Genomic DNA, 27,556 nt, shown 5'->3' with positions numbered 1-27,556 from the left:
GTGGTGTCAGGAAAATAACCTCACACTCAACGTCAACAAAACTAAGGAGATGATTGTGGACTTCAGGAAACAGCAGAGGGAACACCCCCCTATCCACATCGATGGAACAGTAGTGGAGAGGGTAGCTAGTTTTAAGTTCCTCGGCATACACATCACAGACAAACTGAATTGGTCCACTCACACTGACAGCGTCGTGAAGAAGGCGCAGCAGCGCCTATTCAACCTCAGGAGGCTGAAGAAATTTGGCTTGTCACCAAAAGCACTCACAAACTTCTACAGATGCACAATCGAGAGCATCCTGGCGGGCTGTATCACCGCCTGGTACGGCAACTGCTCCGCCCTCAACCGTAAGGCTCTCCAGAGGGTAGTGAGGACTGCACAACGCATCACCGGGGGCAAACTACCTGCCCTCCAGGATACCTACACCACCCGTTGTTACAGGAAGGCCATAAAGATCATCAAGGACATCAACCACCCGAACCACTGCCTGTTCACCCCGCTATCATCCAGAAGGCGAGGTCAGTACAGGTGCATCAAAGCTGGGACCGAGAGACTGAAAAACAGCTTCTATCTCAAGGCCATCAGACTGTTAAACAGCCACCACTAACATTGAGTGGCTGTTGCCAACACACTGTCATTGACACTGACCCAACTCCAGCCATTTTAATAATGGGAATTGATGGGAAATGATGTAAATATATCACTAGCCACTTTAAACAATGCTACCTTATATAATGTTACTTACCCTACATTATTCATCTCATATGCATATGTATATACTGTACTCTACATCATCGACTGCATCCTTATGTAACACATGTATCACTAGCCACTTTAACTATGCCACTTTGTTTACTTTGTCTACACACTCATCTCATATGTATATACTGTACTCGATACCATCTACTGTATGCTGCTCTGTACCATCACTCATTCATGTTCCTTATCCCCTTACACTGTGTATAAGACAGTAGTTTTGGAATTGTTAGTTAGATTACTTGTTGGTTATTACTGCATTGTCGGAACTAGAAGCACAAGCATTTCGCTACACTCGCATTAACATCTGCTAACCATGTGTATGTGACAAATACATTTTGATTTGATTTGAAATGGATACTTCAGAGTCCCATTTCAGAAATGTTCTTGTAGGATAGGTGTTTCGGCGGTTGTTGGTCTTCGCGTTCAATGGTACAGAATTCCTAGCTGCAGACTAGTAATTCGTATCAAAGATTTGTTCTTATTCTGTCGGTATCGATAGTCTCCGAGTTTAACCACGTGGTATGGTTAAGAATTCAGCCATCTAATCAAACCTGAACTCCCTCTGTGATGAGGTACTGGTCTCATCTCAAACCTTAGCCCTCTCGTAATTGAGGTAAGCTGGTCTGGAGATGATTCTCCAGGTGGGGGTTACATTCGAAAGAGCAGAAATTAGGCTGTCCCATGACGCCAGATCAATGTCTGTGCTCATGGGGCGGGCCAATGACTTAATGAACTTTAAAGGGAATTGGGTTCCCTTTCACTAAACAGTTTAAAATTACATTACATAATTCCACAAATAGTGTCATCTTTACTCATTCATTTTATACAACAATTAGATGAAAGCCTCATAACTGAGACTCTTGTAGAACAGAGTTATGGTAATGTGGCTGTTTTGTCTCTCATGCGTTTCAAAAACATTAAACGAAATGGAGCGGTCGTAGCTGGATTCTTCCTCGACCGTGTACACCTTCTCTAAAACATGTACATTGTTCAGTTCTCAAGTTCTATGCTGGAGAAGAGGTTCCTTTGTTCTCCTGTGAAGCCTTCTCTCTCTCTCTACTGTCTGGCCATGAGGAAGAGAGTCTCCTCCAGGAATTTACGACCTGAATGGAGAGAGAGAGAGATAACAGCAGCCTGGGAGAAGGCGAGAGAGAGAGGGGGAAGGCACGCTATACCCAAAGAGGGCCACGTCATGACATTGAGACCAGTCAAATGATCTCGATCTCTCTCTGAAATGCCACTCAATAAAATCCACATAGAAATAAACTAGTCATCTATTCAACTCCATGCCTTGCATTCACTAGGGGGTTCTTTTCAGTCACAAACATTGTTTTCACACTCGTAGATCAGACCAATCAGAAGCAATGAATTCCTCTACTGCTGAGGACCCATTGTAGGTGGCAGTTATTTGCAATGTCAGTATGTTGTTGTGTCAGTCCGGTATAGCAGTGGAGGACTGAAGTGAAGTGTCTTTCCGTGTCAACAGAAGGGCCTGGTGTGGTTAGATACATGACTGTTTTGAGGCTGGAGGGCCTCGTGTTGCTTCAGATACAGCCATGATGGCCCTTTTCAGTCCACCTGACCTCTGATCTTTGGCTGTTGACCCCTTCCTGATAATACACCTCGTTACCGTACAAGAGAAACAATGGCCTCTACAGTACCAGAGATTCTAAGGATAATCCACAATCCATTTATTTTGTTTTTCAGTTTCTTAGTCTCTCTAATTCTATTTTTCCCTCTCTCCCATCTTCCATGCAGTCCAACTCTTTTATTTATTTTTCTTACTCTCCCTCTACCTCCTCTCTCCATCTTCCCCTCACACTCTTTCTATCCCTTTCTCTTCCCTGTCACTTCCCTGGACCATGAATCTATGAAAAGACGTAGAAGAACTGAATCAAGCTATGCAGGAGGAAGATTAACAGATTAGTCATTCATGTAAACCAGGGCTGCACAACCCTCTTCCTGGAGATCTACTGTCCTGTAGGTTTTCAGTCCAACGCTAATTTAGCACATCTGATTCAGCTAGTTAAGGTCTTGAGCAGCTAATTAGTAGAATCAGGTGTGTTAAATAAGGGTTGGATTGAAAACCCATAGGACAGTAGATCTCCAGGAAGAGGGTTGGACTGAAAACCCACAGGACAGTAGATCTCCAGGAAGAGGGTTGGACTGAAAACCCACAGGACAGTAGATCTCCAGGAAGAGGGTTGGACTGAAAACCCACAGGACAGTAGATCTCCAGGAAGAGGGTTGGACTGAAAACCCACAGGACAGTAGATCTCCAGGAAGAGGGTTGGACTGAAAACCCACGGGACAGTAGATCTCCAGGAAGAGGGTTGGACTGAAAACCCACAAGACAGTAGATCTCCAGGAAGAGGGTTGGACTGAAAACCCACAAGACAGTAGATCTCCAGGAAGAGGGTTGGACTGAAAACCCACAAGACAGTAGAACTCCAGGAAGAGGGTTGGACTGAAAACCCACAAGACAGTAGATCTCCAGGAAGAGGGTTGGACTGAAAAACCCACAGGACAGTAGATCTCCAGGAAGAGGGTTGGGCAGCCCTGATGTAAACCTTCATCCTCTCGCACATACTCACTGTACTCCTCATAGCTTTCCCTAATCCTCTCTGCATCACTAGTCTTTCAGTTGGGGGAGGAAAAAGGCTCATTTGCAGTGAATGCATGACTTGCCATTTGTAGTAGACCGGGTTTTGGAGTCGGCTTAGGCCCTTCTGTAATGAATGTAAATACAGCTCGGCGCACACCACACTTATCCTAATCACACAACACCACAACACTGTCTCTCTGCCATCAGTGTTTATGCCAATGTAAATATTTTAATTAGCTCGACGATGATATATGTTTAATAGGCAATCTGTTCCCGGGCCTTTATCCCCGAGTGGGTTTAATGAAAGCTAATCGGGCACAGAGGCTGACGGCAGCACTGATTGGTGCGTTGACAAGGGTCAAACAACCAGCTCTCTAGTTTTTCGCTAGTGCGCGATGGGACAAGGACATCCCTGCCAACCAAACCCTCCCCTAACCCAGACGACGTCGTGGCCGGCTGTGACAGAGCCTGGACTCAAACCAGGATCTCTAGTGGCACAGCTAGCACTGTGATGCAGTGCCTTAGACCACTGCGCCACTCGGGAGGCCTTCTAACGGAAGTTTTGGGAAAAGTCCTGTTGAAGTGAACTTGCCAGTGTTGAAGTGAACTTGCCAGTGTTGAAGTGAACTTGCCAGTGTTGAAGTGAACTTGCCAGTGTTGAAGTGAACTTGCCTGTGTTGAAGTGAACTTGCCTGTGTTGAAGTGAACTTGCCAGTTTTGAAGTGAACTTGCCAGTGAACTTGCCTGTGTTGAAGTGAACTTGCCAGTGTTGAAGTGAACTTGCCAGTGTTGAAGTGAACTTGCCAGTGTTGAAGTGAACTTGCCAGTGTTGAAGTGAACTTGCCAGTGTTGAAGTGAACTTGCCTGTGTTGAAGTGAACTTGCCTGTGTTGAAGTGAACTTGCCTGTGTTGAAGTGAACTTGCCTGTGTTGAAGTGAACTTGCCTGTGTTGAAGTGAACTTGGTTGATTGATAGATTTTATGTTCGCTTCACTGAGGGTTTTAGTTAGTTTCATCCCATGAAAAAATCTCATGTTCAAGCACATAAGGTTGACTTGGAGACCTTGCCAACATTTGGCAAAGGGAAATTCTCTTGTTAAGTGAACACAATTGAGTGAACAAGATCAACACACCATGACTGTCAAAACTGTTGTTTTAACTTGACCCACCTTGACACTCAGCTCAAAGTGACCTTGACCATGTCTAACAACAGTGTGTGAAAGTAAACCTGACAAGCGTTAAAATAAGGCTTCATTGAAAGGACAACTAGAAGGGAGTAGTGATATAGTGTAAACTATAAATCATTCAATTTTAGCACGCCTCTAATGTTCGCACTGGGGCCTTAAAACCACCTGTTTCAACCTATGTCAGACTCCGACACATAAAGAAGTCCATTATAGTCCTTTTCTACGGGATACAGTACCTTTATGTGTGGTGTCAACATGTCCCATTGATGCATTTGAAATGTGCATGTGTTCTGAGACGATGCCGAGGGTCAGACCAACCTGTTCATTGGAGGAGATTATGCTTGTCTAATTCTGTGGAGCTGCTGACAAGCCTGGAGAAAGACCAGGGGCTGTAGGTCCTTGAAACGTCTCCATCCAGAGTGTGTGCACAGTCTGCTCTACTCTAAACGGTTTGCGCCTGGAGCCAGACCAGGGGCTGTAGGTCCTTGAAACGTCTCCATCCAGAGCGTGTGCACAGTCTGCTCTACTCTAAACGGTTTGCAACCTGGAGACAGACCAGGGGCTGTAGGTCCTTAAAGCGTCTCCATCCAGAGCATGTGCACAGTCTGCTCTAATCTAAACGGTTTGCAACCTGGAGACAGACCAGGGGCTGTAGGTCCTTAAAGCGTCTCCATCCAGAGCATGTGCACAGTCTGCTCTACTCTAAACGGTTTGCAACCTGGAGACAGACCAGGGGCTGTAGGTCCTTAAAGCGTCTCCATCCAGAGCATGTGCACAGTCTGCTCTAATCTAAACGGTTTGCAACCTGGAGACAGACCAGGGGCTGTAGGTCCTTAAAGCGTCTCCATCCAGAGCATGTGCACAGTCTGCTCTACTCTAAACGGTTTGCAACCTGGAGACAGACCAGGGGCTGTAGGTCCTTAAAGCGTCTCCATCCAGAGCATGTGCACAGTCTGCTCTACTCTAAACGGTTTGCAACCTGGAGACAGACCAGGGGCTGTAGGTCCTTAAAGCGTCTCCATCCAGAGCATGTGCACAGTCTGCTCTACTCTAAACGGTTTGCAACCTGGAGACAGACCAGGGGCTGTAGGTCCTTAAAGCGTCTCCATCCAGAGCATGTGCACAGTCTGCTCTAATCTAAACGGTTTGCAACCTGGAGACAGACCAGGGGCTGTAGGTCCTTAAAGCGTCTCCATCCAGAGCATGTGCACAGTCTGCTCTACTCTAAACGGTTTGCAACCTGGAGACAGACCAGGGGCTGTAGGTCCTTAAAGCGTCTCCATCCAGAGCATGTGCACAGTCTGCTCTACTCTAAACGGTTTGCAACCTGGAGACAGACCAGGGGCTGTAGGTCCTTAAAGCGTCTCCATCCAGAGCATGTGCACAGTCTGCTCTAATCTAAACGGTTTGCAACCTGGAGACAGACCAGGGGCTGTAGGTCCTTGAAACGTCTCCATCCAGAGCATGTGCACAGTCTGCTCTAATCTAAACGGTTTGCAACCTGGAGACAGACCAGGGGCTGTAGGTCCTTAAAGCGTCTCCATCCAGAGCATGTGCACAGTCTGCTCTAATCTAAACGGTTTGCAACCTGGAGACAGACCAGGGGCTGTAGGTCCTTAAACGTCTCCATCCAGAGCATGTGCACAGTCTGCTCTAATCTAAACGGTTTGCAACCTGGAGACAGACCAGGGGCTGTAGGTCCTTAAAGCGTCTCCATCCAGAGCATGTGCACAGTCTGCTCTAATCTAAACGGTTTGCAACCTGGAGACAGACCAGGGGCTGTAGGTCCTTAAAGCGTCTCCATCCAGAGCATGTGCACAGTCTGCTCTAATCTAAACGGTTTGCAACCTGGAGACAGACCAGGGGCTGTAGGTCCTTGAAACGTCTCCATCCAGAGCATGTGCACAGTCTGCTCTAATCTAAACGGTTTGCAACCTGGAGACAGACCAGGGGCTGTAGGTCCTTGAAACGTCTCCATCCAGAGCATGTGCACAGTCTGCTCTAATCTAAACGGTTTGCAACCTGGAGACAGACCAGGGGCAGTAGGTCCTTAAAACGTCTCCATCCAGAGCGTGTGCACAGTCTGCTCTACTCTAAACGGTTTGCAACCTGGAGACAGACCAGGGGCTGTAGGTCCTTAAAGCGTCTCCATCCAGAGCATGTGCACAGTCTGCTCTAATCTAAACGGTTTGCAACCTGGAGACAGACCAGGGGCAGTAGGTCCTTAAAACGTCTCCATCCAGAGCATGTGCACAGTCTGCTCTAATCTAAACGGTTTGCAACCTGGAGACAGACCAGGGGCTGTAGGTCCTTAAAACGTCTCCATCCAGAGCATGTGCACAGTCTGCTCTAATCTAAACGGTTTGCAACCTGGAGACAGACCAGGGGCTGTAGGTCCTTACAGCGTCTCCATCCAGAGCATGTGCACAGTCTGCTCTAATCTAAACGGTTTGCAACCTGGAGACAGACCAGGGGCAGTAGGTCCTTAAGCGTCTCCATCCAGAGCATGTGCACAGTCTGCTCTAATCTAAACGGTTTGCAACCTGGAGACAGACCAGGGGCTGTAGGTCCTTAAAGCGTCTCCATCCAGAGCATGTGCACAGTCTGCTCTAATCTAAACGGTTTGCAACCTGGAGACAGACCAGGGGCAGTAGGTCCTTAAAGCGTCTCCATCCAGAGCATGTGCACAGTCTGCTCTAATCTAAACGGTTTGCAACCTGGAGACAGACCAGGGGCTGTAGGTCCTTGAAACGTCTCCATCCAGAGCATGTGCACAGTCTGCTCTAATCTAAACGGTTTGCAACCTGGAGACAGACCAGGGGCTGTAGGTCCTTAAAGCGTCTCCATCCAGAGCATGTGCACAGTCTGCTCTACTCTAAACGGTTTGCAAAGTTTCTTTCTTCCCGCTTCTTTCGTCTGAGTCCACAATGTTTTGGAGACGAGACACCTGAGGGGTCACAGAGCCAGTTAGACATATTTGTGGTTAAAGATGGCTGGCTTCAGTTAGCTTCATACTTCTAATGTTAGTCTGGGATCTCTTGCGTCATCTATTTCACGAAGGTGGATACTGATTGACAACCTGCCATGAGACCTGCAGACTGGCTACTTATATGGTCTGTTAGTCTGTGTGTAACCCAGAACATTTTGGGGTCACAAGACACCTGGACTTCAGATCTCTTGTTTGTTTTGGTGGCATCAACAGACAGTTGCCAGACATATGACAGCAGCTGGACAATGGGAGTAACCTCTAAATGCAAAATGGCCGCCTCAGTGCCGGCATGTTCTGCCATCAACAGAATGTTGCACCAGGTTGTTGCAGCATAGCCAGTGGGCACACTACGCCGGGTGTGTCAGTGATGCCCATGTCTGCGACCAGGCATGTGCACAGATGGGGCTCTACCTGTACAAAGCATATGCATCTTTGCCCTTACAGTCTCCAAAGTGCCCTTTTGGGTGGTGGTATAATTTCCCCCCAAAAAATGTTTTCTTCATTTAGCCTACATCATCAATGTTGGGTCTGTTTGCCTGACACGCACAGAAAAGAGAGGCAGAAAGACATATCGAGATGAATCACAATTGGTAAAAGGAATGGAGCAAGCAAACTAAACTCACTGTTAACTGTGTTTATCTTCAACAAACTTAACATGTGTAAATATTTGTATGAACGTAACCAGATTCAACAACTGAGACATAAACTTATCAAGTTCCACAGACATGTGACTAACAGAAATGGAATAATGTGTCCCTGAAAGAAGGGGGCACAAAATCAAAAGTAATAGTATCTGGTGTGGACAGCAGTTGCATTTCTCAACAAGTTCCACAGACATGTGACGAACAGAAATTGAATATTGTGTACCTGAACAAAGGGGAGGTCAAAATCAAAAGTAACAGTCAGTATCTGGTGTGGCCACCAGCTGCATTATGTACTGCAGTGCATCTCGTCCCCATGGACTGCACCAGATTTGCCCGTTCTTGCTGTGAGATGTTACCCCACTCTTCCACCAAGGCACCTGCATGTTCCCGGACATTTCTGGGGAGAATGGCCCTAGCCCTCGCCCTCTAATCCAACAGGTTCCAGATGTGCTCAATGGGATTGAGGTCCGGGCTCTTCGACTGGCCATGGCAGAAGACTGACATTCCTCTCTTGCAGGAAATCAAGCACAGAACGAGCAGTATGGCTGGTGGCATTGTCATGCTGGAGGGTCATGTCAGGATGAGCCTGCAGGAAGGGTACCACCTGACGGAGGAGGATGTCTTCCCTGTAATTGACAGCATTGAGATTGCCTGCAATGACAACAAGCTCAGTCCGATGATGATGTGACACAATGCCCCAGACCATGACGGACCCTCCACCTCCAAATCGACAGGCCTCAGTGTAATGCTCCTTCCTTCGACGATAAACACACATCTGACCATCACCCCTGGTGAGACAATACCGCGACTCGTCAGTGAAGAGCACTTTTTGCTAGTCCTGTCTGGTCCAGCGACGGTGGGTTTGTGCCATAGGCGACATTACATTTACATTACATTTAAGTCATTTAGCAGACGCTCTTATCCAGAGCGACTTACAAATTGGTGCATTCACCTTATGACATCCAGTGGAACAGTCACTTTACAATAGTGCATCTAAATCTTTTAAGGGGGGTGAGAAGGATTACTTTATCCTATCCTAGGTATTCCTTAAAGAGGTGGGGTTTCAGGTGTCTCCGGTAGGTGGTGATTGACTCCGCTGTCCTGGCGTCGTGAGGGGAGTTTGTTCCACCATTGGGGGCCAGAGCAGCGAACAGTTTTGACTGGGCTGAGCGGGAACTGTACTTCCTCAGTGGTAGGGAGGCGAGCAGGCCAGAGGTGGATGAACGCAGTGCCCTTGTTTGGGTGTAGGGCCTGATCAGAGCCTGGAGGTACTGAGGTGCCGTTCCCCTCACAGCTCCGTAGGCAAGCACCATGGTCTTGTAGCAGGATGCCTTCAACTGGAAGTCAGTGGAGAGAGCGGAGGAGCGGGGTGACGTGAGAGAACTTGGGAAGGTTGAACACCAGACGGGCTGCGGCGTTCTGGATGAGTTGTAGGGCTTTAATGGCACAGGCAGGGAGCCCAGCCAACAGCGAGTTGCAGTAATCCAGACGGGAGATGACAAGTGCCTGGATTAGGACCTGCGCCGCTTCCTGTGTGAGGCAGGGTCGTACACTGCGGATGTTGTAGAGCATGAACCTACAGGAACGGGCCACCGCCTTGATGTTAGTTGAGAACGACAGGGTGTTGTCCAGGATCACGCCAATGTTCTTAGCGCTCTTACCAATACTTTTGGTAATGTAGTGTACCTACTTACATTTTGGAAGCGAATAGATTGCATTTAGTTAAATGGTGAGACATAATTGTAATCAAAAGATACTAATAATATTTCATTTTATTAGTAACACTAAATTGCAGAAGAATAACTGCAGATTAAATTATGATGTAATTTTAAATTTAACACCCAATGTTGGCTACTGCCCTTTGACTGTCAATCACCGTATTCTTATGGGCAGACTCAATAGCCTTGGTTTTTCTAATGACTGCCTCGCCTGGTTCACCAACTACTTTGCAGACAGAGTTCAGTGTGTCAAATCGGAGGGCATGTTGTCCGGACCTCTGGCAGTCTCTATGGGGGTACCACAGGGTTTAATCCTCGGGCCGACTCTTCTCGCTGTATACATCAATGATGCCACTCTTTCCGCGGGCGATTCCCTGATCCACCTCTACGCAGACAACAACATTCTGTATACTTCTGGCCCTTCCTTGGACACTGTGCTAACTAACCTCCAAACGAGCTTCAATGCCACACAACACTCCCTCCATGGCCTCCAACTGCTCTTAAAACGCTAGTAAAAACAAATGCATGCTTTTCAACCGTTCACTGCCCGCACCCGCCCGCCCGACTAGCATCACCACCCTGGACGGTTCCGACCTAGAATATGTGGACAACTATAAATACCTAGGTGTCTGGTTAGACTATAAACTCTCTTCCCAGACTCATATTAAACATCTCCAAACCAAAATCAAATCTAGTCAGCTTTCTATTTTGCAACAAAGCCTCCTTCACTCACGCCGCCAAACATACCCTAGTAAAACTGACTATCCTACCAATCCTCGACTTTGGCGATGTCATCTACAAAATAGCTTCCAATACTCTACTCAGAAAACTGGATGCAGTCTATCACATTGCCATCAGTTTTGTTACCAAAGCCCCATATACCACCCACCACTGCGACCTGTATGCTCTAGTCGGCTGGCCCTCGCTACATATTTATTGCCAGACCCACTGGCTCCAGGTCATCTATAAGTCTATGCTAGGTAAAGCTCCGCCTTATCTCAGTTCATGATAACAACACCACCCGTAGCACACGTTCCAGCAGATATATCTCACTGATCATCCCCAAAGCCAACACCTCATTTGGCCCCCTTTCCTTTACGTTCTCTGCCGCCAGTGAATGGAGTGAATTGCAAAAAAAAAATCGCTTAAATTGGAGACTTTTATTTCCCTCACCAACTTTAAACATCAGTCATCTGAGCAGCTAACCGATCGCTGCAGCTGTACTTAGTCCATCTGTAAATAGCCCACCCAATCTACCTACTTCATCCCCATACTGTTTTAATGTACTTTTCTGCTCTTTTGCACACCAGTTTCTCTTCTTGCACATCATCATCTGCTCATTTATCACTCCAGTGTTAATCTGCTAAAAATCATTCGCTCCTATGGCCTGACCTACCTCCTCATGCCTTTTGCACACACTGTATATAGACTTGTTTCTACTGTCATTGGCTTGTTTATTGTTTGCTCCATGTGTAACTGTGCTGTTGTCTGTCTCACTGCTTTGCTTTATCTTGGCCATGTCGCAGCAACATTGTTGCCGGTGATGTCTGGTGAGCCCTCAGTCCAGCCTATTGCGGACCGTCTGAGCACTGATGGAAGGACTGTGCGTTCCTGGTGCAACCCTGGTAGTTGTTGTTGCCTTCATGAACCTGTCCACAGGTGTTCGGATGTACCAATCCTGTGCAGGTGTTGTTACATGTGGTCTGTCACTGCGAGGACGATCAGCTGTTGGCCCTGTCTTCCTGTGGCGCTGTCTTAGGCGTCTCAAGGTACGGACATTGCAATTTATTGCCCTGGCCACATCTGCAGTCCTCATGCCTCCTTGCAGCATGCCTAAGGCACGTTCACGCAGATGAGTAGGGACCCTGGGCATCTTTCTTTTTGTGTTTTCCCAGAGTCAGTAGAAAGGCCTCTTTTAGTATCCTAAGTTTTCATAACTGACCTTAATTGCCTACAGTCTGTAAGCTGTTAGTGTCTTAACGACCGTTCCACAGGTGCATGTTCATTAATTGTTTATGGTTCATTGAACAAGCATGGAAAACAGTGTTTAATTTAAACCTTTTACAATGCAGATCTGTGAAGTTATTTGGATTTTTATGAATTATCTTTGAAAGTTTTAATAAAAATTCCCTGTCTTAGGTCAGTTAGGATCACCACTTTATTTTAAGAATGTGAAATGTCAGAATAATAGTAGAGAGAATGAACCATTCTCTCCTTTTATTTCTTTCATGCCATTCCCAGTGGGTCAGAAGTTTACATACACTCAGTTACTATTTGGTAGCATTGCCTTTAAATGGTTTAACTTGGGTCAAATGTTTCGGGTAGCCTTCCCACAAAAGTTGGGGGATTTTTGGCCCATTCCTCCTGACAGAGCTGGTGTAACTGGGTCAGGTTTGTAGGCCTTCTTGCTCGCACACACCTTTTCAGTTCTACCCACAAAGGTTCCATAGGATTGAGGTCAGGGCTTTGTGATGGCCACTCCAATACCTTGACTTTGTTGTCCTTAAGCCATTTTGCCACAACTTTAGAAGTATGCTTGGGATCATTGTCCATTTGGAAGACCCATTTGCTACCAAGCTTTACCTTCCTGACTGATGCCTTGAGATGTTGCTTCAATATATCCACATAATTTTTCATCCCCCTGATGCCATCTATTTTGTGAAGTGCACCAGTCGCTCCTGCAGCAAAGCACCCCCACAACATGATTCTGCCACCCCCGTGCTTCACGGTTGGGATGGTATTCTTCGGCTTGCAAGCCTCCCCCTTTTTCCTTCAAACATAACGATGGTCATTATGGCCAAACAGTTCTATTTTTGTTTCATCAGACCAGAAGACATTTCTCCAAAAAGTACAATCTTAGTCCCCATGTGCAGTTGCAAACCGTAGTCTGGCTTTTTTATGGCGGTTTTGGAGCAGTGGCTTCTTCCTTGCTGAGCGGCCTTTCAGGTTATGTCGATATAGGACTTGTTTTACTGTGGATATAGATACTTCTGTACCCGTTTCCTCCAGCATCTTCACAAGGTCCTTTTGCTGTTGTTCTGGGATTGATTTGAACTTTTCTCACCAAAGTACGTTCATCTCTAGGAGACAGAACGTGTCTTCTTCCTGAGTGGTATGGCGGAAGCGTGGTCCCATGGTGTTTATACTTGCGTACTATTGTTTGTACAGATGCACGTGGTACCTTCAGGCGTTTAGAAATTTCTCCCAAGGATGAACCAGACTTGTGGAGGTCTACAATTTTTGGGGGCTGATTTCTTTTGATTTTCTCATGACTCCCAAAGAGGTACTGAGTTTGAAGGTAGGCTTTGAAATACATCCACAGGTACACCTCCAATTGACCCAAACAATGTCAATCAGAAGCTTCTAAAGCCTTGGCAATTATCTGGAATTTTCCAAGTTGTTTAAATGCACAGTCAACTTCATGTATGTAAACTTCTGACCCACTGGAATTGTGATACAGTAAAGTATAAGTGAAATAATCTGTCTGTTAACAATTGTTGGAAAAATTAATTGTGTCACACACAAAGTAGATGTTCTAACCCACTTAACAAGACATTTCTGGAGTGGTTGAAAAACAAGTTTTAATGACTGCAACCTAAGTAGAGGTCATCCGATTATGATTTTTCAACGCCGATACCGATGATTGGAGGTCCAAAAAATACCGATTCATTTTTTTGGGGGGGGGATCTTAACAATTTTATTTATTTATTTGTAATAATGACAATTACAACAATACTGAATGAACACTTATTTTAACTTAATATAATACATCAATAAAAATCAATTTAGCCTCAAATAAATAATGAAACATGTTCAATTTGGTATAATAATGCAAAAACAGTGTTGGAGAAGAAAGTAAAAGTGCAATATGTGCCATGTAAGAAAGCCAACGTTTCAGTTCCTTGCTCAGAACATGAGAACATATGAAAGCTGGTGGTTCCTTTTAACACGAGTCTTCAATTTTCCCAGGTAAGAAGTTTTAGGTTGTGATTATTATAGGAATTATAGGACTATTTCTCTCTATACGATTTGTATTTCATATACCTCTGACTATTGGATGTTCTTATAGGCACTTTAGTATTGCCAGTGTAACACTATAGCTTCTGTCCCTCTCCTCGCCCCTACCTGGGCTCGAACCAGGAACACATCGACAACAGCCACCCTCGAAGCAGCATTACCCATGCAGAGCAAGGGGAACAACTACTCCAAGTCTCAGAGTGAGTGATGTTTTGAAACACTATTAGCGCGCACCCCGCTAACTAGCTAGCCGTTTCACATCGGTTACACCAGCATAATCTCGGGAGTTGATAGGCTTGAAGTCATAAACAAAACGCACGAAAGTGCTCTTTGAATGAATGCTTACGAGCCTGCCTACCATCGCTCAGTCAGACTGCTCTATCAAATCATAGACTTAATTATAACATAATAACACACAGAAATACGTGCCTTGGGTCATTAATATGGTGGAATCTGGAAACTATCATCTCGAAAACAAAACGTTTATTCTTTCAGTGAAATACGGAACCGTTACGTATTTTATCTAACGGGTGGCATCCATAAGTCTAAATATTCCTGTTACATTGCACAACCTTCAATGTTATGTCATGATTACGTAACATTCTGGCAAATTAGTTCGCAACGAGCCAGGCAGCCCAAACTGTTACATATACCCTGACTCTGCGTGCAATGAACGCAAGAGAAGTGACACAATTTCACCTGGCAAATATTGCTAACCTGGATTTCTTTTAGCAACATATGCAGGTTTAAAAATATCTAATTCTGTGTATTGATTTTATGAAAGGCATTGATGTTTATGGTTAGATACAGTCGTGCAACGATTGTGCTTTTTTCGCAAATGTGCTTTTGTTAAATCATCCCCCGTTTGGCGAAGTTGGCTCTGTGTTAGGAAGAAATAGTCTTCACACAGTTCGCAACGAGCCAGGCGGCCCAAACTGCTGCATATACCTTGACTCTTGTTGCAAGAGCAGTGACACAATATTCCTAGTTAAAATAAATTCATGTCAGCAGGCAATATTAACTAAATATGCAGGTTTAAAAACATATACTTGTGTATTGATTTCAAGAAATTGATGTTTATGGTTAGTTACACATTGGAACAACGACAGTCCTTTTTGTGAATGCACACCGCATCGATTATATGCAACACAGGACACGCTAGATAAACTAGTAATATCATCAATCATGTGTATTTAACTAGTGATTATGATTGATTGATTGTTTTTTATAAGATAAGTTTAATGCTAATTAGCAACATACCTTGGCTTCTTACTGCATTCGCGTAACCGGCAGGCTCCTCGTGTAGTGCAATGGAAGGCAGGTGGTTAGAGCGTTGGACTAGTTAACTGTAAGATAGCAAGATTGAATCCCCGAGCTGACAATGTAAAAATCTGTCGTTCTGCCCCTGAACAAAGTAGTTAACCCACCGTTCCTAGGGCGACATTGAAAATAAGAATGTGTTCTCAACTGACCTAGTTAAATAAAGATGTTAAAAAAAAAAAATTGGGTGCCAAATCGGTGTCCAAAGATACCAATTTCCGATTGATTGGCCATTCCGATTAATCGGTTGACCTCTAAACCGAAGTGCATGTAAACTTCCAATTTCAACTGTAGATGACCTGGAGCCAGTGGTTTTGGCGACGAATATCAAGTGAGGACCAGCCAACGAGAGCATACAGGTAGCAGTGGTGGGTAGTGTATGGGGCTTTGGTGACAAAACGGATGGCACTGTGATATACTGCATCCAATTTGTTGAGTAGAGTGTTGGAGGCTATTTTTTAAATGACACCCCCGAAGTCAAGGATCGGTAGCATAGTCAGTTTTACGAGGGTATGTTTGGCAGCATGAATGAAGGATGCTTTGTTGCGAAATAGGAAGCCGATTCTAGATTTAATTTTGGATTGGAGATGCTTAATGTGAGTCTGGAAGGAGAGTTTACAGTCTAACCAGACATCCAGGTATTTGTAGTTGTCCACATATTCTAAGTCAGAACCGTCCGGAGTAGTGATGCTAGACGGGCGATGAGTGAGTGTTGTTGCAGAAATAAATACAAGGCCTATGCTCGAAAAAGTGAACATTTCCACGACAGAGGAATGAATAGACGTATTTCCAAACGGGGAGGTGCCCTTTTACCGCGTTGAGCACCAGCCTCCTGAAAGGTCTGTGCACGGCTCTGCCCAAGACTATGCCTGTTATTACTGGCATGGCGTCGATGACCAGACTGTAAGCAGCTTTGAGTGCCATCCATGTCCCCTTACCCCTCTCATGCTGGAGGTGCCCTTGATGTTCAGGGTGACACTGGAGAGAGAGGGGGGGAGCTGGCACTGGTTACGATCTGGCCAAACAAAAATTTCCCTGTGTGCCAAAATATCAAACCCCACCTCTTTACATCGTGCTGCAGGTTTAGGGTTAGGGTGTGATGTCATGCCCTAGGCTGAAAGCAATCCCACACTTGTCTGAAGTTATCAAAAGGAGAAAGGACAATGGAGATGGGAGAGAGAAGGGGGAGGGAATGAAGGCATACTGTGTCTGTGTTCCTTGCGCACACATTTGTATTGTGAGTGTGTGTGTGGGGGCAGAGCAGAAGACGACAAACTAAGTTGTGTTGAAGATTGCTCTGTTGATTCGTATGAAAAGAGCACACTGCTGTAACTTTTCCTGTTCTCTGTAACAAAGGCTTTTTGAAGCAACTGCCAAGACCACCGCCACACTTCCTTCCTCTCCAAGGTGGTGAGGGTCGGCAAACAACACATCTGCCACGCTGACCCTCAACACAGGGATCCCACAGGGGTGCATGCTTAGTCCCCCCCTGTACTCCCTGTTCAAATATATATATTTTTTTTAAAACATTTTAGTCATTTTCCAGTGACTTACATGAGCAATTAGGGTTAAGTGCATTGCTCAAGGACACGTGAACAGATTTCTCACCTAGTCGGCTCTGGGATTTGAACCAGTGACTTTCGCTTACTGGCTCAACACTCTTAACTGCTAGGCTACCTGCTGCCCGACAGTGCGTGGCCGCCCTTCAACATCATTTGCATTGACACCTTTTTTTTGTTGCACTGACATTTTTGTACTGGCTCTATGCACTCTACCGAGACTCTACCCACACACTCACCTACTACCTAGACTCTACCCACACACTCACCTACTACCTAGACTCTACCCACACACTCACCTACCACCTAGACTCTACCCACACACTCACCTACCACCTAGACTCTACCCACACACTCACCCACTACCTAGACTCTACCCACACACTCACCCACTACCTAGACTCTACCCACACACTCACCCACTACCTAGACTCTACCCACACACTCACCCACTACCTAGACTCTAAACACACACTCACCCACTACCTAGACTCTACCCACACACTCACCCACCACCTAGACTCTACCCACACACTCACCCACTACCTAGACACTACCCACACACTCACCCACTACCTAGACTCTACCCACACACTCACCCACTACCTAGACTCTACCCACACACTCACCCACTACCTAGACTCTACTCACCCACTACCTAGACTCTACCCACACACTCACCCACTACCTAGACTCTACCCACACACTCACCCACTACCTAGACTCTACCCACACACTCACCCACTACCTAGACTCTACCCACACACTCACCCACTACCTAGACTCTACCCACTCACCCACTACCTACTCTGCACACACTCACCCAGACCTCTACCCACACACTCACCCACAACCTAGACTCTACCCACACACTCACCCACTACCTTAGACTCTACCCACACACTCACCCACTACCTAGACTCTACCCACACACTCACCCACAACCTAGACTCTACCCACACACTCACCCACTACCTAGACTCTGCCCACACACTCACCCACTACTTAGACTACCCACACACTCACCCACAACCTAGACTCTACCCACACACTCACCCACTACCTTAGACTCTACCCACACACTCACCCACTACCTAGACTCTACCCACACACTCACCCACAACCTAGACTCTACCCACACACTCACCCACTACCTAGACTCTACCCACACACTCACCCACTACCTAGACTCTACCCACACACTCACACACTACCTAGACTCTACCCCCCCCCACACACACACAGACAGAAATAGACACACTTTCACACTGCTGCTACTCTTATTTATTATCTATCCTGATTGCCTAGTCACTTTTACTCCCTACCTACATGTACATGTTACCTCAACTACCTGTTACCTCAGTACATTGACTCAGTACTGGTACACCTTGTATATCGCCTCGTTATTTTGTGTTACTATTTCCTTAATTCTTTTTTTCGTTATTACCTTTTTATTTATTTTTTATTTTTTACTCTGTATTGTTGGGAAAGGGTTCGTAAGTAAGCATTTCACGGTAAAGTCTACACCTGTTGTATTTGGCGCATGTAACAAAATTACATTTGATTTATTTGAGTTGAACACAGAGTGCCTCTCCAAGAACTGAGAGGACTTTGAGTTTTCTGCAAAACAAACATCCAAAAAATAGAAGGGACTTGTTACGCTCTGATACAGGAGAGGCAATGGTCAAATGGGTGTTTTTAATGGCGCCTGTGTATCAGTTTAATGTCCCGTGGTCATCCTGTGTGGTTAATAACCTTCATTAAAGTGATTTGTGCCGCCAGACACACCAATAGGATTCTACACACAGCCAGCCCACACTGATAAATGAGCCTACTTTCTCTGGGCCATTGCCATAGCTTTCTCTGACATCCCCGTTCACATAAGCATCTGTAGACTTTAGTTTACCCAATAGATCTGATTCCTTTTATGGCATTCCACGTGCGTGTGTGCGTGCGTGTCGGGGGACTTAAGACAGTGGTCGTCCTCAGTGGTCATCTGTAGCCAAGCTACATTGTGTCACTGCCTCTCACTGTACTGTGAATGAAATCCCAGGCTGCAGTGCAGTCCTACTAGGAAGCCAATTGCCTGGAGAGAGGACATGAGAGCGTGAGGTACGGGTCAGGTAGTATCCCTCCCTATGACAGGGACACACCACCACCACTACAGAGCAGCAGGGTGAAAGACAGAACTGTAACCATGTGGAAGCAGGTAAAATAGGCCAGCTTGATTGAACCCTTAAAAGATGCACTGTGCAGAAATCGCTCTGCCATTTCCTGGTTGCTAAAATTCGAATAGTTTGCCTATTTCAGTTTTTGACAAAACAAGCAAGTACAGTTTAGAGAATCATTGTACCATCTAGACCGCTGTAAAATATATTTTAAATAACCAGAAATATAGTATTTTCAGAACGGGAAGCATTGAAGTAACACACACACAGTAGAACAGACCAACCGCTCCTTAGACTTGCTTTCAATGAGAATGACAGATCTATATCTTACATTTCTGTTCATTTGGTCAGGTTTCCCAAAAGTTACATATTGCAGCTTTAACCTTTTTTATTTAACTATTTAAAAACCTTTGTTTTGATGGCGTTCACACTAAATTATATCAATCGAGGGAAAGAATGAGCGAGAGTCTTGGATATTATATACAGTCTGGTCTTATGCAGTATTATGTACAGAGTGTTGTGCAGTGCAGCTACAAAAGCTAACCATTAATCTGTTATGATGGTACAAGTCCGGTGCGCATACTAGCTTTAGCTGGGATTAGATTGAGACTTAAAGAGATCGAGATTTAGAGTTGTCATTTAGATTGAGAGGGAGAGGCTTTACTGAGCGCAACTGAAATAAATGAAGTTGAAATAAACCATTTAACAAAAGCCAGCGTGTGGGATGGAAGGCTAATTATTAGCTGTATGATGGACGACCTACATACCCTACAAAGGGCTACTTAAAATGTCTGTCTATGCCACCGCACACATACCCACAAACGTACACACATACATACACACATATACTTATACATGTACACACATACGTACACACATACTTATACATGTACACACATACAGATGCATGGACAGACACACACACACACACACACACACACACACACACACACACACACACACACACACACACACACACACACACACACACACACACACACACACACACACACACACACACACACACACACACACACACACACCCCCTCTGTCCTCCCTCTGTCTGTCTGTCTGTCCGTCCTCCATCCGTCTGTCTTCCCTCCCTCCGTTTGTCCTCCATGTTCGTCTGTCCTCTGCCTTGCATTTCAAACAAATTTCATCTGGACACCTTTTAAATTGACCTGAACTTTGACTGAACACACACCCACTCATCAAATAGAGGTTTCAAAGCAATCCATCTTTCGCAGGGCGGGGCTCTCGCAAACCTGTCAGCGTTCTCGTGTCAGCAGATATGGAGACAAATGCCTCTACTTAGGATAGGGTGAGACGTCAGAGAGAGGGGAGGTTGCTTCCCAAATCGCCCCCGATTCCCTATTTAGTGCACTCATTTTAACCAGGGTCCAGGGTCCATAACCAGGGTCCATATAGGGAATAAGGTGCAGTTTGGGACACAACCAGAGAGTGGCGCTGTTCAAAGCCAACGTATTCAGCCTTTGATATATCAGTGACTTGGAAGGGTGCGTCTCAATGTCTGAGGTGAGAAATGCATAGGAGATACACCAATAACGTTAGTTAAACAGGTGCCATAAAACAAGTGGTGTCAACAGCTAAATGGACAGCGATTTAATTTATTCTGGGCCCATATTCAGAGTTTATATGGACAGGGATGCACCTGATCCTAAATCAGCATTCCTACTCTGAGAAGCTTTGTCAATAGGGGCCTTTGTTCTTTTTTGTGTGGTTTTATCATGAGAAAACAGTGAGAATGCACAGAGATCAAGCCTTTATCAAGAGATTTTTACACACTGTTGTCTAGTCAATCTTATCAGAGGCATTTACACACTGTTGTCTAGTCAATCTTCTCAAATTGGGGGGGGACTTTAGTGTGTGTTTGTTTGGGTGGGGGGGACAGATGGACAGACGTCCGTCTCTATCTCTCTCACTTTCTCTTTGTAGAAAGAGTCTTTGTTTGGCCGTGTGACTGCTGTCATGGTGAATAGTGTGTTTGCGTAACCCGGTGTGTTTGCGTAACCCGGTGTGTTTGCGTAACCCGGTGTGTTTGCGTAACCTGGTGTGTTTGTGTAACCCGGTGTGTTTGTGTAACCCGGTGTGTAACCCGGTGTGTTTGTGTAACCCGGTGTGTATGTGTAACCTGGTGTGTTTGTGTAACCCGGTGTGTTTGTGTAACCCGGTGTGTAACCCGGTGTGTTTGTGTAACCCGGTGTGTTTGTGTAACCCGGTGTGTATGCGTAACCCGGTGTGTAACCGTAACCCGGTGTGTTTGCGTAACCCGGTGTGTTTGCGTAACCCGGTGTGTTTGTGTAACCCGGTGTGTAACCCGGTGTGTTTGTGTAACCCGGTGTGTTTGTGTAACCCGGTGTGTTTGTGTAACCCGGTGTGTATGTGTAACCCGGTGTGTAACCGTAACCCGGTGTGTTTGCGTAACCCGGTGTGTTTGCGTAACCCGGTGTGTTTGCGTAACCCGGTGTGTGTGTGTAACCCGGTGTGTAACCCGGTGTGTTTGTGTAACCCGGTGTGTAACCCGGTGTGTTTGTGTAACCCGGTGTGTAACCCGGTGTGTTTGTGTAACCCGGTGTGTTTGTGTAACCTGGTATGTTTGTGTAACCCGGTGTGTAACCCGGTGTGTTTGTGTAACCTGGTATGTTTGTGTAACCCGGCGACTGCTTATGGACGAGTCAGATGGAGGGTCACATGGCACCAGTAGGTTTTTGAAGCAGAGAGCAGTCTGCAGCATGTTCTATGTCCCAAATGATACCCCATTCCCTATGTAGTGGACTGCTTTTGACAAGGGCCCATAGAGTCAAAAGTAGTGCACTGTATAGGGAATAGGGTGCGATTAGGGACACAGACATGCACTAGAGCACATATGACCTTCCAGCCTCTCACACTGTGATAGTGGTCTGCTTTCTGATAGGGAGATGCAGGCAGTACTGGGTGAGGAGAAAATAGTTTTTAGCCAAGTTTGACTGACAGGCGTAGGCCTATTATAGGAACAGTCTGTTTGGTTTTGCTGACGCTCCTGACAGTGAAGCAGACAATGTCTTTGTGGTACAAACGCTGGCTGGTTTTGTTGATAGAAATGTTGTGTGTTTGCTGTTGAGATCAGAGAGGCAGTGCATTAACAGGTTTGTGTGTGCGCATCAATAACAGCCCTTAGCTGCTGACGGTGTCCTGACAGGCCTCATTACAGATCCTCTGACAGAACACAGCACCTGCATACGGATCCTCTGACAGAACACAGCACCTGCATCCTCTGACGGAGTCTCTGGAGGAACACAGCACCTGCATACGGAGTCTCTGACGGAACACAGCACCTGCGTACGGATCCTCTGACAGAACACAGCACCTGCATACGGAGTCTCTGACGGAACACAGCACCTGCGTACGGATCCTCTGACGGAACACAGCACCTGCGTACGGATCCTCTGACGGAACACAGCACCTGCATACGGAGTCTCTGACGGAACACAGCACCTGCGTACGGATCCTCTGACGGAACACAGCACCTGCATACGGAGTCTCTGACGGAACACAGCACCTGCGTACGGATCCTCTGACGGAACACAGCACCTGCGTACGGATCCTCTGACGGAACACAGCACCTGCGTACGGAGTCTCTGACGGAACACAGCACCTGCGTACGGATCCTCTGACGGAACACAGCACCTGCGTACGGAGCCTCTGACAGAACACAGCACTTCAATCGCCCTGCTTAAGCCCAGCCTGCTTTTACAGTCCACACACACACACGCTTGTGTAGTACACACACACACACACACACACACACACGTTTCACACCCATTGGAAACTTAAATTGAGTCTGAAATGGGAGCAGATAAAGCAAATGTAGATTAAATGCTGTACTAATCCAGACTGGAGTGTCCTCACATACCCCATCAGACGTTCTATGTCAGCAAGTAGCCTAGTGGTTAGAGCATTGGGCCAGTAACTGACAGGTTACTTGTTCGAACTCCTGAGCCGATAAGGCTCTGTCGATGTGCCCTTGAACAAGGCACTTAATTGCCCCAATTGCTCTTGTAAGTCTGCTAAATGACAAAAAAAGACAACACATTTTAGGTAAATATCTTCCCATAACAGCCCTCTGAGAAGAAATGTCTGCTTTCTCTTAAAAAACTCCATACAGGTTGATCGAAATAACCCACTGACATTACTGCTGAGCTCTATCCTCTAAATAACCCACTGACATTACTGCTGAGCTCTACCCTCTAAATAACCCACTGGCATTACTGCTGAGCTCTACCCTCTAAATAACCCACTGACATTACTGCTGAGCTCTACCCTCTAAATAACCCACTGGCATTACTGCTGAGATCTACCCTCTAAATAACCCACTGGCATTACTGCTGAGATCTACCCTCTAAATAACCCACTGGCATTACTGCTGAGATCTACCCTCTAAATAACCCACTGGCATTACTGCTGAGCTCTACCCTCTAAATAACCCACTGGCATTACTGCTGAGCTCTACCCTCTAAATAACCCACTGGCATTACTGCTGAACTCTACCCTCTAAATAACCCACTGGCATTACTGCTGAGTTCTACCCTCTAAATAACCCACTGGCATTACTGCTGAGATCTACCCTCTAAATAACCCACTGGCATTACTGCTGAGTTCTACCCTCTAAATAACTCACTGACATTACTGCTGAGATCTACCCTCTAAATAACCCACTGGCATTACTGCTGAGTTCTACCCTCCAAATAACCCACTGACATTACTGCTGAGCTCTACCCTCTAAATAACCCACTGACATTACTGCTGAGTTCTACCCTCTAAATAACTCACTGACATTACTGCTGAGATCTACCCTCTAAATAACCCACTGGCATTACTGCTGAGTTCTACCCTCTAAATAACCCACTGACATTACTGCTGAGCTCTACTCTCTAAATAACCCACTGGCATTACTGCTGAGATCTACCCTCTAAATAACCCACTGACATTACTGCTGAGATCTACCCTCTAAATAACCCACTGACATTACTGCTGAGTTCTACCCTCTAAATAACTCACTGACATTACTGCTGAACTCTACCCTCTAAATAACCCACTGGCATTACTGCTGAACTCTACCCTCTAAATAACCCACTGGCATTACTGCTGAACTCTACCCTCTAAATAACCCACTGACATTACTGCTGAGATCTACCCTCTAAATAACCCACTGACATTACTGCTGAGTTCTACCCTCTAAATAACTCACTGACATACTGCTGAGATCTACCCTCTCCTTGTTAGGGTTTTCTGTGGTTGTCCGTTCCACCTGTGTCTTTATCCAGGTACTTCCACAGCATTCTCAAAACTAGCTAGATAGAGAGCTAACATTTATGGGGTCCTATTGTTACTGTAATTGAATCATGCCAGTGTGTATTCATTAATTGAAAACCCTCAATCTATTGTATGAGAATTTGTAAGTTTCTTGTTTGCATAAAATAGACTGAGACCAGCCATTTCAATAATAGGTAAGAATTTATTCTCGGACCGCGCTGCCACGTTACCACGAGCAACAGTTTATATACAATAACATGACGTCATTTCATTGCTTAACAGAATCCCCTCCTCTCGACCAGGACAAAGTGAGGTTAAAATTTCATTCTAACTTACTAACACACTCCCAGGTCACACAACATAATTGAATTAACTTTTGACTCCTCAACATTATCAATCACCACTTAGCTGACAGTTCTAATTAACAGAAAACCTAGGAATGCACTCACTTCCTTATCTAAAACACCCCAGAGCTCAGTTTCGTTGGTTCAACCATAGGTTAACTACCTTATCTGTTTACTTAATCCACAACCCATTCGTTTCTTCCTAGTTGGAATGGTGTTCATTAACTTTAAATACTTCTTGTCCGTGTCACACAATCCCACGTTATGAACTCATATTGTTAATCAGATATAATAAAACAGAGTATAAGTTTACTTAGTTACAGTTCTATTTGAAATGGGGATATTGTTTATTCATTTATTCATAATAATTCTTACACCTATACCCCCAAACAACTCCAAAATACCAAACTACCAGAAACAAACTCCAAATACCAGAGAATACCCTAAACATCTACCCCAAGAAACTACCAGGAACTACCCCCAAATTAAACTGCATTAATGTTCCTCAGTCCTCAAACCAGGCCTCAAACCAGGCCTTTTGTTACCACGCTCTTAAACGACACCACAAAACTCAATATCGCTGGCTATTTCTGACCCTCTGACTGGAAAATGGCTTCCAATCAAACCAATAATATTCCATTCATACTTGGTGTCAGTCAGAGCAATCAGACAGATTTATCACAGTGGTTCAACCACAGTGGTGCATCAAATATCAGATTATGAAATAAATGAGCATTGATATGTTTCTGTTTGTTAGTCGGTGGCTGGGACAGCTGGTTCTGTCTGTTAGTCGGTGGCTGGGACAGCTGGTTCTGTTTGTTAGTCGGTGGCTGGGACAGCTGGTTCTGTCTGTTAGTCGGTGGCTGGGACAGCTGGTTCTGTCTGTTAGTCGGTGGCTGGGACAGCTGGTTCTGTCTGTTGGTCGGTGGCTGGGACAGCTGGTTCTGTCTGTTGGTCGGTGGCTGGGACAGCTGGTTCTGTCTGTTGGTCGGTGGCTGGGACAGCTGGTGAACCTGAAGACCCTATCTATAATATCATTCCCAATAGCCATTTGTCAATGGGCTTTTTCATGACTGATTTGGTTGACTCCCGAGTGGCAAAGTGGTCTAAGGCATCTCAGTGCTTGAGGCGTCACTACAAATACCCTGGTTTGATTCTTGGCTGTATCACAACCGGACGTGATTGGGAATCGCATAGGGCGTCCCAGCGTCGTCCGAGGTTTGGCCGGTGTAGGTCGTCATTGTAAATAAGAATTTGAGGTTGGGAGCAGGTTGGGAGGTTGGGAGCAGGTTGGGAGGTTGGGAGCAGGCAAAAACCCAGTGCTATTCTCTATTGTATAACGCCTTTAGGACCTGGAACTGGCACTGGTTGTTTACAAGCAATGATGTTGGATGACATCAGTGTAATATTCCATTTTGCTGTTGAATTTGATGGGGATATGTGAGCATGTCACCATCTTAGGTGAGTGGCACTGCCATCCCCTGGGCAGTGCTTTCATTTCGGTTCAGCCTTTATCGCTAATACTCGGTCCTCTATCCATCTAGACAGCAGTACAACCTTTTCTAAGATAATTTTCTTTGATTCAGTTTGATTTGTCCTCTGAGACATATTCCTATCTAGAGCATTGTGTGTATTTGCCTGTGTTGTGTCCCAAATTGAACCCTGTTCGCTATTGAGTGCTCTACTTTTGACAATGGTCCATAGGGTTCTGGTGGAAAGTAGTGCACCACATAGGGCTCTGGTGGAAAGTAGTGCACTACATAGGATACTAACTCTATAAAGATAAATAGTGTAACTGCAGCCTCTTCACACATCACTGTGTGTATTGGACCAGAGGGCTTTTTTCCTTCCTTAAAACCAGGAAGTGAGCTCTCAGCTGTCACTCCACATCAGCTCCTACAGGAACAGAAACTGACAGGAACAAGGACAGCAGCAGCTCTGTACAGGGATCTGATGGAGGGAATCTGTTGGGAGAGGGTGCTGTGTTTCCAAGTGTGCCCCTGTCAAGTGTGCCCCTGTCACTTGGCTGTGTGCCAAATTGCACCCTATTCCCGACATAGTGCACAACCATTGACCAAGACTTGTCAAAAGTAGTACACTATGTAGGGATTAGGGTCCCATTTGGGATGCTACCATACCTGACGGTCCTCTCCCTGTGTCACTGGCTGAGGGAGGAATCGATGGAGGCCCTGCCTGGCCTGACAGCCTTCTCTTTCCATGTGTCCGGTGTTTCATGCTGAGCCTAACACTTTAGGAGGAGATCATAGGAGCTGTCCAGGGTGGGGGCCACTGCCCCCTTCACATTCTACACACGCCTGGGAAAGTCTGGGGGGGTAGGAGGGTGGGGTTAAGGGGCGTTTGAAACCTGCTACGCTCCTAGAGAATGATCAGCTTGTGTCCACATGTGAGTTGGAAGGGGGTGACAATCCAGCGCGATGACCACAGACTGATTCGACAGCCAGGGATGCTAATTTTGTTCCACTCTGTTTCATCCCCCACCTCTCCTCCACCCTCCACCCCCCACTTCCTTCTCTTATTCTCTGGTCCTGTCACAGCCATAACCAGAGGACCACGTCGTTCCGGCACCCCGTGACGGGACAGGTGTCTCGGGAGAACGTGGATTTTATCCTCCAAGAACAGTGAGTGACTCATCTCCTCTTATCTGTCCTTTATGCAATGAAAAGTTTTGGTTCTCAGAATGTCGCTGGTATGCTAGTTGGTAATGGTCAGAAACAGACCTGTGGTCTCTCAGGATTTTCAACATATCTATTTGGGACCATGAGTGTGTAAACCTCAAACACTGTGCCGAGCTTAAGCATCTATATTCATTTGTATTCATACAGCGTCTCAGACAGATATCAATCTTCAAAGTTAATCCAACTATGTATATTATTTGAGACCGTAGATAGGAGCCTTAGAAATTGTGGCGATGGC

The 27,556-nt window shown here is 45.8% G+C and overlaps 1 pseudogene; it reads left to right on the top strand.

Moving 5' to 3' along the window:
• Positions 1–27,556, top strand: part of LOC124037392 — a 202,799-nt pseudogene that overhangs the window by 76,876 nt on the left and 98,367 nt on the right.

Source organism: Oncorhynchus gorbuscha, linkage group LG06, assembly GCF_021184085.1.
Source record: "Oncorhynchus gorbuscha isolate QuinsamMale2020 ecotype Even-year linkage group LG06, OgorEven_v1.0, whole genome shotgun sequence".
Classification (NCBI taxonomy): domain Eukaryota; kingdom Metazoa; phylum Chordata; class Actinopteri; order Salmoniformes; family Salmonidae; genus Oncorhynchus; species Oncorhynchus gorbuscha.
The sequence above is the reverse complement of the archived record's forward strand: the minus strand, read 5'-3'. Positions and strand labels throughout refer to the sequence as shown.